This window comes from Cricetulus griseus, chromosome 2 (assembly GCF_003668045.3).
Source record: "Cricetulus griseus strain 17A/GY chromosome 2, alternate assembly CriGri-PICRH-1.0, whole genome shotgun sequence".
Taxonomy (NCBI): Eukaryota; Metazoa; Chordata; class Mammalia; order Rodentia; family Cricetidae; genus Cricetulus; species Cricetulus griseus.
In genome coordinates this window covers 183,218,615-183,236,446 of record NC_048595.1, presented here as the reverse complement: position 1 = coordinate 183,236,446, position 17,832 = coordinate 183,218,615, and positions in this window count along the sequence as shown.

Sequence of the window (17,832 nt, the reverse complement as noted above, 5' to 3'; positions counted from 1 at the left end):
CAAAGATGATGGATAAAAATTGTTGCTTTTATTTAAAGGAGACCTCAGTGTTGCTTTTCTTGAGACAATTAGAGGCTGACTAACAGTAAATGGTTCTGAAATAGTAAACAATCTATCTAAGCAAGAGAGGAGAGGCTACCTTAAATGCCCTCCCCTGATAATGAGATTGATGACTGACTTATATGCCATCCTAGAGCCTTCATCCAGCAGCTGGTGGAAGTAGAAGCAGACACCCACAACTAATCACTGAACTGAACTGGAATCGAGTTGCAGAGAAGAATGAGTGATGGGCAGAGGGGTCCAGACCAGGCTGGTGAAACCCACAGAAACAGCTGACCTGAACAATGTGGAGCTCTTGGTCCCCAGACTGATAGCTGGGAAACCAGCATGGGACTGATCCAGACCTCGGGAACGTGGGTTTCAGTGAGGAGACCTTGGAAATCTAAGGGACCACCTGTGGTAGTTCAGTACTTATCCCTAGCATAAGTGTGGACTTTGGGAGCCCAATCCACATAGAGGGATACTCCCTGAGCCAAGACACATGGGGGTGGGCCTAGGCCCTGTCTCAAAGGCTATGATAGACTTTGATGACCCCCCTATGGAAGGCCTCACCCTCCATGGGGTGCAGAAAGGATATGTGATAGGTAAGGTATTAGTTGGGGAAGGGTGGTAGGGGAGGAGGGGAGGGAGTGGGAACTGAGATTAACATGTAAAACAATCTTGTTTCTAATTCAAATAAAAAATAAAGAAAAAATAGTATAAACTGAAGTAGTAATGACACAGATGGGAAAACACAAAATATTGTCCAGCATCCCATGGGGGCTCCCTATGTGTGACAAGCTCTGCATTAGGTAGTTGAAGAGGTTTTCACCTTTTCTAGAATGAATAGCTGGGCATGAGTGATAAAAGGCAAAATGGGGCTTCCTTTTTTAAAACAGAATCATTTAAAACTAAGGGTGACCATTAAAAGAAGGTTAAATGTGAAATATTGTTCTCTTAGTTTCCCCAGACTTTCTATTGATAAACTTTTATTAATATGATCTATTTTCACTTACCAGGAAACAAAGGAAACTAAGTGCTGTTTAGGCTCACATCTTTAAAATACATGAAATCAAGAATAAGATATAGTTTCCAAATGGATATTATCATTTTTCAAAATGAGAAATAAAGATGTTTAACTACATAGACTTGCAACCCAATCTGTACAAAGTGACAGTTTTTAAAAAGTAGACCTCTTTTGAGAAGATCATTTTATTTTAATGTGAGGTTTGTATAGAAGTTAAAAGTAGGCAAACCGTTGTTTGCAGCCAAGACCCAGCAATGAAGAACAGAAGAGTCTACTATTCCCTGTAGGGGATGCTGTAGCCAACCCTTAAGCAGGTGTGGCTACAGCATCCCCTACACTTCCCCATACTTATTCCATTGGCTAGAACAGCTGCCATTGGCCATCTTTAAAGTCCAAAATTTCTGGGAGTCAGCTTAGCTTCCCATCTGCACATGCCTCAAGATTTCAGCCAATGAGAAAGACATTTCCAGTGATGGGTTGCAATTTTTTCAAGGCTATTTTTCAAAGTGGTTAACCTCTGTTCATAATTCTTCAGTATAATACCTCTTTCACATCAGTTATCCGTTCAAGAGCTAGCATATTAAATTCAAAAATAAATGTAAAGCTGGAGGGAACGAGATCTTTTTTTCTCCCTAGAAAATTATAGCTATTAGTGAGCCTTGGCCACGTGCAGTTTCACCTCATGCACTTACTCTCCACCCCACTTCTGCCTAAGGTGTTTTAATTTGATCTTTGTTCTACACACTACTCAAACAATGAAGCCCTCTAGTGATAGCAATAATCAAGATAAAAAGGAGAGAAATCTGTAGGCAGACTGAGCTCTTAACTGTCCTTGTATCTGAGTGAAGCAAAGAAACGTGGATCAAAGTGCACTATTAATCCTTCATGTTTTCCTTCCTTTGAAACCCACCTTTACAAGAAAGACACTCATGTCTTATAAGGTATTATTTTTAGATAAAACATTTGTTTGAAATTAGGACTGTTAAAAGGAATACTACTCCCCTATGTCAGAGAAACAATTTGTCATCAAAGTAGGTTCATTTGTATAGAGCATTTTCATACAATAGATTGCTTTCATTGAAATGATATTATAATTACTTATAGACTGTATGCTATAAAAGAAAAGTTAATCAATAACATGGTCCCATTCCTTTTAAACAAAGACTTGAGGGTCTATAAAAATCTGTTCCTAGAAGCTGTGGGATAGTAAACAAAACCCCAGTCCTGGGCAGCGGATACCTCTGGAAGAGACCACAAGCCTACAGAACAATAGAGACTCTAGATGTTCCTCGTGATTGCTCACAAACTATATGAAAAGACATAATTGTATAAGACAGCACATACAGAGTGTGCATAGTGTACAAAAATCAAGCTGGAACTGAGCTGGAAGCTTCTTCACTGCCTACCAATTTTCATAGTCTTGGAAGTCACTATGCAAGTTGCTGGGAGACTAAGGGATCAGTGGTTTTACCCAGCTGAGAATCCTAAGGTCTCCAAATCCAAACTGCTAGACAGGATTTAAGCAATAGTGTCACTACTATTATAAGGATAACCAAGTGTTGTCTATTGGTTTTGAGACATGTTCCACCAGAGTGACCCATGCTTGGTACTGTAACTTGGTCAAAAGCCAAGGCAGCAGGAATCACAAGGCCCAGGCAGGGAATTGAGTACTATTATTTAGCTAAACTGATACAGCTCAAGCTGCCTTCAAGATATTTATGTTTACACCCTTAGACAAACACTTCCTTCATCCCTAATCAGAGAACCTTCTGTTTTCAGTGAACAATGGTTAATGCAAAGGTTATGGCTAGATAAAGTACTGAGAATAAGTGACAGATGAGTGTTGAGTCCAAAACAAGACATGTATACAATTCTCTGTAACACATCAGGAACATTATGAAAGGGAGATTAGAAAGAATGTAAGGACAGGAAGATATGGAGGAGGGCTATGAAATGTCATCTCCTGGGCAAGACACAGAAATTGCAGTCACGATCTCAAAACAGCTAAGGATGACTGTTATTGTTTTGTTTAAAAAGAAGAAAAGAGAAATTGCTGATAGGACTATAAGTTTATTATAAGGCCCGGTAGAATGGGGAGACTAAGAAGAGGAACAGGGGTAAATGGCTGACCACCATGGCCAGTCGCCATAGAGAGAGTGGGGAAACAGAGAGACGGGAGAGCACACACACAGAGAGAGAGAGAGAGCGTAAAGGGGCAGGGGCCTATCTTTTAAAGGGGTCCTCTGCACCTGCGTGCAGACTTCTTTCCCATGGAACCTTGGGCTGACCAGGGTATTGCCTGAGTGGATTCCACCAGGTAACAGGGGCAGGCCAGCATAATGCCTGAACCTTTCAATGACTGCAATGGATTTGCACAAAAATGAGCCTGTCAACACTCAGGAAGCAGGACACAATGGGCCCTTCCCTCACTACTGAACTGTTTACTAATGATAGATTCAGGGAGAGGAGAAATCATTGCCTTCAGTTGGAACTATGGGAAGGAACTCTGGAACCTTCAGAAGGAGTTCTACGGCCTCAGCTCTTTTCTTGAAGCAAGGAGTGATGGGGAATGTACTGTGTATGTTTATCTTATTGATTGTTAAATAAAATACTGTTTGACCAATGAGACAGCAAGTAGATGGGACTAGGAGTCAAAGAGGATTCTGGGAAATGTAGTAGAGAAGTGATGATCCAGACAGGAAATGACATAGCAAGGAGACTCATATTTAAGCGAAGGAGAAACAGGAAGAGTCCCTTTTTCCCGTTCGCCTCCTCCAGTGGCAGGATGTGCCACCGGCAAGGAGGGATGCCAATAAGGTGTCCGATAAGATAAGTCTTATAAAATATATAGATTTATGATAATTGAGACTGAACTAACAGATGAGGAATCCTAGTCATTGGCCAAGCAGCTTTGAACCTAATACAAGTTTCTGTGTATTTATTTGGGCCTACTCAGGCAGGCGGCTAGCATAAAGCTCACACATGGCGGTGGGGCTCAACGGCTTTTGGCGGAAAGATTTATCATAACAAAGGAGTCTTAAGGCCATCAGGATCACCAATAGTGACCCCTATCCCAACTGTTGATCTGTTTTCTCCTGTGCTGTTTCTCTGACATAGTTTAGGTTTCAAAAATTCCGATCTGGAAGTTATTAACCTAGAAAGCATCTGGCCTTTACCCCCTCCACCAGTGAGATATTGAAGAAATCCCAGAGGTTGTCTAAAAATAAACAAACAAAATATACTTAGCATATGTAAAGTGCATCTCAAATTCCATAAGTCATTAAATTACAGCAGCACTAAGAGCTATTTCAACCACTTTCTACCATCTTTACCTAGCTCAGCTGCTTTGCTCAACACAGAACCCAGAGGATAGAGCATCTCTCTGATGCCTCTTCTAGGTCCTTTACTTAGTCCACTATCATGACATCTCTCCAATACTTACCATAATAAAATGAAATCCATCTTCTTTGTGTCATCCACAGTCTTGGAAGCCTACATGTCTCCTACAGACCATGATTCCATCTATCTTATCTTATGTGCATTAAATAAAGCTTTTGACATCATAGAGTTTTATAAATATGAACTGCATCACTGCATTGTGCTTTTTAAAAAACTCAAAAAATAACTTCATCATACAAGGTCATATGCACTGCTCTCAGCACAGCTGTCACTCACTCAAGAGTAACTCAAAGATCTCCTATTACATGGACTTGGAAATGCCAAGGTCCCCCCTGTTGGAGAGCTTTTTGCATATGCAATAGAATGCTATTCCTATATTCTATCTTTCCCTTTCCTGTCCAAGGTCCTAAAATTTCTTGTTTATCTCTCCTTACTTTCCCTAAGCGTAACTTTACCACTATTGTGTACACACCTTGATTTATAACCCAGTGGCTCCTTACAAAATCCTGAGTTCCCTGTGAGTTTTCTTGTGTTAGTTTAGTGTACCAGTGTGTAAACAAAGCCACAAGAGTATGTTTAAAAGGGTATAGAAGATTTATTAAGAAATGAAAAGGGGAAAATACACTCACAAATCCAGGATATGGCAAATCTAGTTGCAGAGTCCTTGGAAAGCTAGGAACAGGAAGCACAGCCTCTATCAGACCAGACAGTCCAAGATCATAGGTTGGGTAGCCACTACACCAGTGCTGAGTGTTATCTAGAAGAAACCCAATACATATTTGCTAAATAGAAATGGAAAGACAGGCAAATGTAAATTGATACTGTGTTTCAGGTTTTGGGAAGGAGATAATCTGGAATTATAAATATTTAACTATTCACATTTGTGGAGGTTTGAATGAGATGTCTCCCATAGTCTAAGACACTTGAAAACTTGGTCTCCAGGTGGTGTAACAGTTTGGGTAGTTTTAGAAGGTGTGACCTTGCTGAGGAAAGTGTGTCACTAGAGGTGGACTTTGATGTTTCAAAAGCCACATGCCATTCCCAGTTTGCACTCTTTCCTTCTTGCTTTGAAGTTTAAGATGTGAGCGCTCAGCTCATTGCTCCAGCCACTGTTCCTTCCTGTGCATTGCTTGTGATAGTGATGGTCTCTTTTCACTCTAAACCATAAGCCCAAACAAACTCTTCATTCTGTATGCTTTTTTTGCCTTAGTCATGGAGTTTCAACATAGTAACACAAAACTAAGACAACACTCATTTGAAATGTGGCAAATATGCTAAGGAAAAAAATCAAACTGATCTATGGTGTGTCCATCACTCACAGTCACCTACTGACTTTTAATTTAATAAGTAAGTTTGAGAATTCCTAGATAGAAGTTGAAAACATATTCCTCTCTCTATCCTAAAACTCTCATTCTCACCTCAAGGAAATGGTTATTAGAAAAGAGATGCTAAAAATATCATTTGAAGTTTATTAACATGCTATTTCTCAAATTTTATGCAAGAGATGTTATAAGGTAAATGGAAAATGCTTATTTATCCACCCCAGGTCATTTTATATGTTTTATTTAAATATGTGGCCTGAATATAATTTCATCTCTATTCTGAAATCAGGCTTACAGATTTTCACCTCAAGCAGAAGAGAACCTCTAAAAACGTTGGTGCAGCAAAGAGCATTGCATGAGGTAATAGAATTGTAACTTTAAGGGCGCTTGTTTTAAGTCTCCAGCATATTTTAAAACTGTCAGTACTGTACAAGGCACTTGCACAAATGTCCATCCTAAGTACAAATGTCAAACTTCCAAAGAGACAGTGTCTCATAACAAGACATGGAAGCATAGAAACTAGGAAAGGGTTGGGGCAGCTCTAACTCAGACATTGGGGAGAAAAAATGATGTTTGTCTGCTGAATTTAAGCTCCAAATGCAGTACATTTTCCTATGTGTCTTATTTTTCTTTAGACAAAATTTTATTTATTATGTTGCCCAGTCTTGTCATGGGCACATGATGCTCTTAAGTAGCTGGGATTTTAGGCATACACCATTATACCTGGCTTCTGTCTCTTTTTAGCCTATCCTATGTGTTCAAGACCAATGGTTTATCCCTGAATGCACATAATTAAGTAGTGAGTTTTATATTTCAGAGTAGTCAAGTAAGAGACTCTAGGAACTATACAACTGATTGTAATATGTTGCCCATCTACTGCTCAGGGAATTCTCAAATACAGCACTACATAACTAAGATGATTTTCAAATTCCCACTTTTCAGATATTTGCAGATACAATTACATATTGGGGAAGTTTCTGGCAGTGTGTAAACTGATTAATGTTTTTTTTTGGGGGGGTTATATGTACCTTAAGATCTCTATCATAATTTCAGTACGTTCTTATGCTTATTACAATTCATTTGCTTTCTTATACAAGCATAATTTACCATCTTATTTTTTCTTCTACTTATTTTTTCCTACTACATTGGCATGTTCACATCTTGGTAATTTTTCTGATCCTAATTTGTCTTCTAGTCACACGGCAGTCTAAATTCTGTTTTATTGTGGAATTAGGTTATGAAACTCCAGGTCAAATACATTAAAAAAAATAACTCTGTAAGAGCCACAAATTTGGTAGTGTCTGGCTAATTAATAGCATGAAAAAACATTCATGACCTAGTGCTAAATGCCACATCAAATGGAGATGGGTAGAGGGGTAAGACAGAAATTCACTATGTAGTTCAGGTTTTCCTCAAACCCACATAGCCTCCTGCCACTGCCTCTAAAATGATAGAATTATAGGTGTACACCACCATACCTGGCCCCACAATACTATTTCTTTGTTATTAAATTTCATTCTCTTTCTCTCTCTCTCTCTCTCTCTCTCTCTCTCTCTCTCTCTCTCTCTGTGTGTGTGTGTGTGTGTGTGTGTGTGTGTGTGCGTGTGTGTAAATTTGGGTACCATACCATGTGTACACACTTGGAAGTCAGAGGAAACCTCTCAGGGGTCAGTTGTCACTTTCCACTTTGTCTAATGCAGTACTTCTCTTGTTTCTGCTGTGCTTTGTATTCCAGACTAGCTGGCCGTGATCTTCCAGGCACTCTGGTATTCACCCTTCATTTCACCATAGGAGTTCTTGGATTTCAGATGCAGAAGCACCACATCTGGCTTCATATGTGGATTTCAAGGAGTGAATTTGAGTTGCTAAGTTTGTGGGATAAGCATCTTTACCCATTTGGTCATCTCTCTGGCCTGTGATACCATGTCTGTGAACAAATTATATTCATGTAGAAAAACAGACCTCTATACAAACATATAAATAGACATCTATACAAACATATAGAAGCAAATATTAAGGCAAAAATTCTTGTACTTTATCAACTTTAAATATAAGGAGGGAGCACTACCTTTTAAATAACAATGAGAAAAATGAAAATTAAATTATTGTTTAAGTTATGTTTCAGGTATTATTGTTTATTTCACAAAGTTCAAATAAGTCAAATAACATAGTCATTTTAAATGAACAACACATCAATATAATACAAGGCAATTTAAAAATATGATACAGGTAGACTGTTTAAAGAACTTCATTGAAAATAGTGTTCTGGAGACCATTAGACAATATTAGATTATTTCTCCACTAACAATGGGGATATTTTTTTAATGTAATGGTGAAATGAATAGACACCCCCAACATTCCTGAATTAAAGTAACTAGGTGCCTTCTTTTAGATGAAGCAGATTGAGGAAACTCTTATCTTCTATACAGATAGAAACTAGTAAGGTTGCTGGTAGAAATGTCTATGCAGAAGCACCACATCTGTTGGAGCAGAAGTTCCAACAGAACAGTAATGTAGAAGGGGCCACACTATATAGGAGTGCATGGTGACAAAGAAATCAGTGCCTGATTTTCCTAGATGAGAAAGAAAGACATCTCTTAATATTCCTGAAACATTTCTCACCTAAGCAAATTGGAAGAGAAAACACATGCTTTAGAACAGGATTAAAAAAAAATATTGAACCTTTGCTTCCTAGAGTGGGCTTTGGTCACTTCCAAGACAACATAGTATTTGATAGTCTAGTGTGATTCCTGCCTCTGTGTTTTCTCCCTTCTGGGCTATTAACTGCCACAGCTGCTGGGCTTCTGTAACTTCTCTTGTCCCTAAAATCCCAGAAACAATAAATAGGTTAACATTTTATCATCAAGCCCTTGACTGATCCTCAGGGAAGAACAAAGACCTTTAACACCCTGTTCCACTCCAAGACCAAGGTGCCTGTCTTTGTAACAGTCAGTGCAGCTGTACCTTTTTCTGAATGTGTCATTGCGCATGTCGGGAAGCTGTAAGCTCCATGAAGATATGCATGCACTGTGTCCAACTTTAGTCGCCACCATCTTGTATAGTGCTTAAGCAACAGTCATCAGCTCAGAAGCATTCACTCAACGAGTGAATGAATGAATCATTTTCAATGTTGGTGGGGAAAAATACTCTAAGAAACAGCAATAGAGTATGCTACAGTTAGAGTGCTTGTACCAGTGATGAAAAAGAGAGAATACTCAAGAAATTACACAAAGTGTGCAAAAATGTCTGGGTAGCTAATTGTTTTGTGATAAAAGGCTAATTCTGAGAGAATCTGTCAAGCTGTGAGAGACAGCTAACAATTGACATTAAGGCTTTGAGGAGATGAGGATGAAGAAAGGCATTTAAGAAGAAATTCCTAGATTTGTAAGTGAGACGAAGGGCTGCATATCACTGATGGAACTAGCAAGGGAATTGTGTATTAAGAATGGCTTCACAACCTGGCAGTGGTGGCACACACCTTTAATCCCAGCACTCGGGAGGCAGAGACAGGTTGGGGATCATCCTGTGTCTTTATCCAAGAATGTTGAGGTTATAACCAGCCACAGACTCACCCAATTTTTATGTTGTTGCTAGGGATCTGAACTTGGATCCTCATCCTTGTACAACATTACTTTGCCAACTGAGACTTCCCCATCCCCAACTTAAGGATTTTATTAGACAACAAACTTGAACCATCTGTTAACATTAGACACAAAATAATCAGTTGAAACCCAAACCTAAAGACAGTATAGCAGTTCACACACAAGGAAGTTTCTACACCAGAGGCTTTCCATGGTGCATTCTTGCCAAGGAAGGGCCTAGGCCTTCAGCAGCAGATACAAAGGAGCTCTTTGGAGAAGAGAGGACTTGATATTTTCAGAGGTTTATGGAGATATCGTAGCTCTTAGCCTTACAGAAATGCAAATTCCCCTTAGGCTGCTCTGAAACGGGGACCTGTACAGAAGAAACATGCCCATCGTCTGCTACAGAGGAAGTACCTATCGAAGGGGTCACCACTGGCTGTGAGTCATCTCTCCTGAAGGACCTGTGCATGAGAGAAGACAGGCAGATTCCAATCGCAGTTGATAGAAGTTCTGAGAAACATTTGGCTCCTCCTATTTAACTCTCACTAGGGAAGGCTTCGGCATTTATTAGTGTGAATAAAGCTGTGTCTACACACATCAGGATTTGCCATGCCCAGAAGCATCCGCAGTTCCAAAGGAAAGGCAAGCTATTCAATTTTTTTTTTTTACTTCTTTATTATCCAACCACATTTTTCCCTCCCAACCCTCCTCCTGCTCCCCTCACCTCCCCACCCCAGCCCACCCCCAGTCTGCTTCTCCTCAGGGTAAGGGCTCCCATGAGGAGTCAACAAAGTCTGGCACAATAGGTTGGACCAGAGCTAAGCCCCTTTCCCATGCATTAAGGCTGAGCATGGCAACCCATCATGGGGAATGGGCTCCAACAAGCTAGCTCATATGCCAGGTTTGTATCATGGTCTTATTGCCAGGGGTCCCTCAGATAGTCCAAGATTGGGTTACCCCTTGGCTTCCAGATCTATTCCCTTCTTTGTTCTGTATTGCTGGGATCTTCACTTACAAGGCCCTGCGGACAAAGGGAACAACTGTTGGAAGTCAGAGGGCCAGTGAGTGCAGAACCCACTGAGCTTTGAAAGGTGACTCTCTCAAGTGTTGAATATGCACAGTGATTGCAGCCCCATGGGAAAATCTCCTCTCAAGTTTCTGGCTCCCAAAGCCTGGCCCCAGAAGTATAGTCTATCTTCTACTAACAGCCTATCTCTGGAAGCAGCACTTGGCAATGGGAGCGGGTTTTATTGTTGCTAATTTTTGGCAAAGCCCCACAGTCACTGTGCCTTCAGCTCATTTCAACCTATGTCAACAAGTCCCTACAATGAAGTCGCACTATCTTTCTCTATTATACTCTTAGAACCCTGATAATGTTATAAGTATTTTCCAGTGTGTTTAACAATGAAAACTGTTTTGTAAACTAAAAGCTCTTGTCACCCTTCCTGGAGACACACTGAGCTATAGCAAAATGTCTAAATGTCGTACCCATTTTGGAAGTGTACATATGTTTACAATTACTTTTTTGTTGTTGTTCCAGTTGATTATTTTCCTTTGTGGAATTAAACAGTGGCTCTCAAGATTCCATCCCACTTGTCCTGGGTAGCCCAAGGCTTCATTTCATTTCAAATAATGGCTTTTCCCAAAGGAAATGTCTCCTTTCAGGATATCATAATCAGCTAATGGACTCAGTGATCAATGTTGTGTGCGGTGGAACATCAGAAATGTGCCGTAAAATATGGAAAACAATTTAGCCACTCTCTAATGCAGGCAATTCTGGTAAAAACTATACACGAGAAACATGTACCCAACCATATTTTCCTGCCTCACAACAAGATTAGATGCAATAAAAACCTTGTCTTAGCAAATCAGCATGCTAGAAGATGCTGTCAGCAATAACTTTGCCAAGATGTGTCCATTACCAAAGGGGGGCATTATCCTCAATTCATTCTCATTTAAGATTGATGTCTGCTATAAGCCACCATCTGTCTCTAGATTCTATGGCATCACAATGTCGCCACTCTGCACAGTGGGGCCAATTTGCAGTTTCTTGCCTTCTTGCCCCTCTTTCCTATTCAGATTTGAAGATGAACAGTTTTCAGAACAAAACAGCCAGGTATGACTGGCCATCTGCAGTGGAGGGGCTAATCCCCAGCCCGGGTTTGTTTTTCTTAAGTAAGGAGGAGAATACATTAAGTGCATTGTGTCTCTGTGATTACCTCAGCAATTTATGTTAGTGGATTGTCAGCTGTTTTGTGACATGGAAGCATGTTTTGTTACATCTGGTCAGTTTCACAAATTCCCCAGATCATACAACATAGTGGCATTTTATTAAATGGACAAGGATTCTCTTCATTTCACTATTGCTTTAAGGAGGAAGCAATTGATGAGCTAGTTCAGTACTGGCTATTGATGGGAACAGCACTCTCCAACTCTGGCTCTTTTTTTCTTTCATTAATGTTTGACTAATCTGTTCTAATAAAGGTTTATTTCTGTTACATATAAACTGTACACAAATACATGTCTCTATATTACATCATACATAGAATACGCATCATTCACACACACACACACACACACACACATACACACACACACACACACACACACATATATATATATATATATATATATATATATATATATATATATGCCACTTTTAAATATCAAACAATGGGTTAAAAATAAAATGCCCAGCAGATTTACTGACATATCATCCTATAACATAGCTAGTTACACAGACATAAATGTAGTGAGGTCATAAGAATCCCACACCAATTCTTCTTGACTCCTGTCTACTTAGGGTGGGGTTTTCTGAGAAACTACAGAATGCCCAATTAAAGATTGCTAGAACACACTCAGGCTGAAAATTTATTATTGAGCAGAAATTCATACTTGATTAAGTATCCTGAGCTGTTCATTCACTTATTTATTTATTTATTTTATTAACAAACACTAGCTTTGTCTATTCATCTGCTGCCACTCTTAATTTTTTTTTTTTTTTTTTTACTTTGGGAATTGTCTCCTGATGTTTTTCTTGATAAAAAATATCATCAAATTACTTAGTTTGGGGTATTTGAAAAACTTTCCTCTTTTGAAATGGCTGGTTAAGCCCTGAGAAAAACTGCTGGGAGGTAAATGAACTCCAACAATTCACTTGCTAAACCCTGTATCTCCACTCTCCCAGCTCCCCCCCCCAAGCCTGTAATTGTGTATTAGCACATGACTCAGAGAGATAAAGCCAGAACTTTGCTGTGGTTTCTCTAAGTGATATGACATGGTGTGGAATCTGTTTCCAAACTTACTTTCCCTCGTACCCATCCAAGCAGAGCACTGTAAAGACAGCCTTTGCATATCACTTGAGCTGATTGAATGTGTGTACACACAAAGTTAGCTGGACTGGATTATTCTCAAATCACTTAATTAATGTTGAATATATCTTAGGAATTTAGAAGCATAAGACACAATCCTACTCTCTTTAGATGTAAGACTAACTTCCTAAAATGTTCTATGTAGCTTTACATGTCTGACCCCATGTCAGTCATGAAAAGGCACCTCTTAGTTCTCAGGTTGTATTGGTACTGTGGTCCATTTCCACAATGCCTTTGAGTCACAATCTCAAAAACCTTTAAAAATCAGTGCTGATTCTTATACTCCTACCTATACTTATTAGAGTCTAGAAATGCTTTTTCTCTTAAGCATTTCCTGCTAGTAAACTATGCACCCACTTGTTCGCTGTGTTTTACCATTAGAAAAACATAAATTCCATGAGAGCAGTTCCTAGATATTTTGTGCACAGCTGTAGTATAATACCTGAAATGATTCACTTAAGACAGTGCTTGGTGCAGAATAAATGTAGTAAATAAGTAGATAAATAAACATTTGTTGAAAAAGTGAATTTCTGTCCTGAAAGAAGCTGAGTTATCCCAGGACAAGCATGAGTGGATGGCATTCAATATTCAACAAACAGATCTCAACAAGAGGGCCAAAGGTAACTGGAATCAGTCCCTTTCTGAGTGTTTTTGCTCATATAATGTCTTTGTTTCCAAGTTCGCAAAGTACTGCATATGTGTGTGTAGGTTGCCCGTATACTAAACTCAGTATATAACCCTCTTCCTCACTTGCCCTTTATGTCTACAGGGAAGGCCCAGACTTCACACTATTCAAAGCACACTGTGTGCTTCACCACAGGCCCCCATACTTGGATGGGAACAGTAAAGCATGTTTCTGGATTACAGTTTATTAGGTTAGGTAATGAAACAACTTGAGGTTGAGCCTCCAGCACTTGTGTGAAATCAACATTTTGGCCAACTCCCTACAAAGTGTGAAGCAGGCCTTTGAACATCCTGTGTATTTGTAGTTTTCTAGGCATTCTTCTCCTGCTTCTTCTTTCTCCCAACACGTGGTGTTCCAGACTGACCTCGAAATTTTGTTGGCACAATTAGACCAGTAATTAGATGTGTGTGTGTGTGTGTGTGTGTGTGTGTGTGTGTGTGTGTGTGTGTGTGCGCGCGCACACACACACACACACACACACACATATACATATATATGTATATGTATGTTTGAACACATATATATATATATATATATATGCTGTTTGAAGAGCGAGACTATAAACATATCTAATACTTTAAGATGTTTAGATCTTTAGAATCCACCGTTCATCCCTTTGAGGGTGTTGTCATTCTGCACTGAACATTCATGGTCCAGGAAATTGTTAGCATACTAGATTTAGGTTTATAAACCTAAAACCATCTTATGTGTATAAAACAGTGACAGAAACTCATGAGTAGAGTGGGGTGACTTAGATCTTGGTCAAGCTCTTGTTCCAGCTCTGCCTCTAAAAAGCTATATGTAATATTGACTAATGTGAATTTTCTTGTCTTCAGTTACCTTAATTAAAACACTAGAATTACATGAAATAAGTGCTTAAATCCTTCGGTTGGGAAACCTCATGAACTTGGGTAATGACTCTTCATGACACTTTCTTCTCTCATTTATTTTAAAGCTATATAGTTAGTGGAGTTGAGGGATCTATGAATGAAGTCCTTAACTGATGAGAAGTTCATGGCACTTTTCTTCAGTGTGTAGTCTGCACTTTCAGCCTCAGAGAGTGTAATCCCACAGGTTTCCTAGATACCAGCATGAGCTGTTTGCCATCCTCTAGGGCCCCTGCATTCTCATTGCTGGAGTCCTGATGATCTACTTCAGAGAAAGAGATGGATTTCCATCATAGTTCTGGGTCAGAAGTACAGGCATTTGTGAGATCTTAGCTGTGTCACTACACAAATTAAAATGGAATAATGAATTTGTGCTGTGTTCCATGGCTTTCAGCTAGATTTGACCTTTAAATCACATTTAACAGAGTGCAATCATAGGTCACAAATCAGAAAGGTTTAAATCATGTTCTCTTCTATCAAGAAAAAGTGATTTAATCCAGCTTGATTTTCTGTGCTGCTCACAATATCACTGTGAATTAGAAAATCTGTTAAAAATGAAAACATAAAGTCACATGGAAATTTTTTCTCTGAGTTTTGGCATGTACCCGCATAAATGAATTGTATTTCCATATGTTATATAATGTATTTCTGTGTGTGGCACATTTTAGGACCTGGGAATTGTAAGACTTAAATGATCAAAGAACGCAACATTTTAAACACTTCAAGGGGCTTCCTTATATATGAGAACATCTTAGAAATTCTGTACAACAGAGTTATTCTGATATCATGCCAAATGTTCTATTCCCCACCTTTTTTTGTTTTAGAAAGATGTACTTTGTGTTGCTTGTCTTAGGAGAGTGTGGCTCACCCTTGCCTTTTTCTAGGTCAATTCTAACCTCATTTCTCTCTTCTTTTTTTTCCTGATTTATTGAGAAGGGGCTGGTAGATTTTCATTATAGCCCTTGGGGTGAGTTTATACTTTCTTGTTATTCAGAGTAACTTTCACAAATAAACATTTTGATGTCTTCACAAATGTTGGCCATTATTTATTGTTACCACTTAGATAATAGCAGTCTGTGTCTCTAGTACATCTTTCCCAAGATGCTCATCTCATTAAGGGTGAAAAAGAAGGAAATGGGTGTGTGAAGGAGATAAGATACTCCATGGTGACATATGTTTGAGCAATACCTGTATTAAGTAGATGTACCAGGATTTTCTATTAAATGTTAGTATACTAACATGTTCTGCTCATCAACAACATTTCAATATTTTGAAACATAATCCAATAGAATATTCCTCAACCATCCCACTTTGTATAACTGAAATAGGAAATATATTATTTATATGTGACATTATTTTATTATTATTGCTATTATTATGTATTAGTTAAAAGTGACAAAAGATGAAAAATTCTTAGATTATTCTTATATACACACAGATTTGATATATAAATATATATGTATGATACTATCACTATTTTAGTTTATAATGTTAGTCTTACCAAATTCAACCATTGCATATTTCTGAAAACTGGTCAATTATTCTATTTCAAGTTAATTAAATAGTGTTCTAGATAGTGGCACCAAAATAGCCTGAAAAAAATCAATGCAAAACATATTAATTACCCAAATGTACCAAAATAGTTTTACAAAAAAAGATGATATTACATTGTACAAGTTTTGGGAGGCTTTATTGATTAATGTATTTTATATGGTTTAATGTGAGCCTGAGCAAATTAAAAACTAGTATCTCCTAACAGGAGGTGATTAGAGATGTGAACCAGGAAACAAGTCAAAGTTGGATCAAGTTCCTTTACTAATTGGGAGGAAGATGAGATCACAGGTCAAGGAGGAGGAGGCTTAGTCCTGAAAGGATAATTACAAAGTGGGGAGATTAGGTGAGCAGAAGAGAAGGATTTTGAGCTAGGAAGAGAGCCTGGCTCTAGCATATGGCTTTCCCTAAATAGGCCAGTGGTTGAGTTTCTAGTTTGTTATTCCCTATAACCACAGATCACAGAGGATTTGTCAGAAGAAATTAGAGGCAACTGACTTCCAGGTTTCTCAAAGAGCTCTTCCTACCTACCCAGTCCAGGAATAAAGCAATCTCAGGAGGTCCAACCTTTACCACATTCCCAGGGAATCTACTTGACTACAGAGAATATCCAAACACAGAACAAGAAAGGGACACCTTAGCAAGAAAAAGGCTTACACCCATTACTAGACACTCTCAGAGGGCCAGTTAAAGAGCACAAAGCCTTTCAAAGACGGATGCATGACTTTCTGTAGTGTACAGAACAAAAGAAAAGGAAAAGGAAACATAAAGTAGATTTGATGGCAGATTTTGATTGGGATTTCAAGGAAGACATAGAAGCAATAGAAAAGAAAACAGTGAAACTAGAAAGAAAATGACCTGGAAGGATGCAGTTGAAAGGTTCCTGACTCTCTCTGGGAAGATGGCTCCCTGTGAAAACCACCTCTCCTCAACCCTTGTAAGTACACTCCCAACCTGACTGACCAGGTATCCAGTGTTTGCCAAGCTTTTATGTGGTAACAAGATCCAAACAGAATACAAAACAAAGTTCTACAGAATAGTCAATCTGTTCAGTTATATTTTAGACACAAAACTTTGGGGACAACAGTCTAATTCCACTGTCACTATTGAAAAGATGGATACAGCCTTTTCTATTCTCTCAAACTTCTTTCATTTTGTTTTTTTAAAAATAATTATTTGTGTGTGTTCACACCTGTGTGAGTGTGCACATGCCCATGTCAAAGCTTACTTGTGGATGTCAGATGACAATTTGAAGAAACTGGTCTGTTTCCACCAGATGGGTCCTAGGATATCCAATAGGGGTCATCAGGTTGACAACAAGAGCCTTTATCTGCTGAGCCATTGCTGGATAATGCTATATGTATTTTTTAGTCAAGTTCTTTGAAATAGTTTTCACATGCTTTATGAGTTATATGGGAATCTTAAAAGAATTAAAAGTTACTGATAAAGTCAGGTAACAGCTGTATAACCATCAGATTGAACATGAATTTGACATAGTTATAAGATTAAATGTGTTCCTGGCTTCTATTGAATTTGAGTAGCTTCCTTCCTCCATCATAGGTGTACTATTAAAGAGCATTTAAGACCCCAGCTGAAGCCAGGTGGTGGTGGTGCATAGTTTTCATCCTAACACTTGGGAGGCAGAGACAGATGGATCTCTGTGAATTTGAGTCTGGCCTGGTCTACAGACCGAGTTCCAGTACAGGCTCTAAAGCTACAGAGAAACCCTGTCTTTTAAGATCCCAGCTGAAGCCAGAGAACAGGAGCAATAGTGCAATCAGGAGGTGGTTGCTGGGAAACGTCAACCAAGGAAAAAGTACATGAGGGTTTTTCATCAAGACAGTGCACTCCTTCAAATACTTGTCTGCTGAGCCTGAGATATGTGGAAACCTAATTAGAGATAAGCTAGGCTCTTTACCCCTGTGCACCATTAATAAGAATTTAGGTAAATACTTCACCTGAGAGAG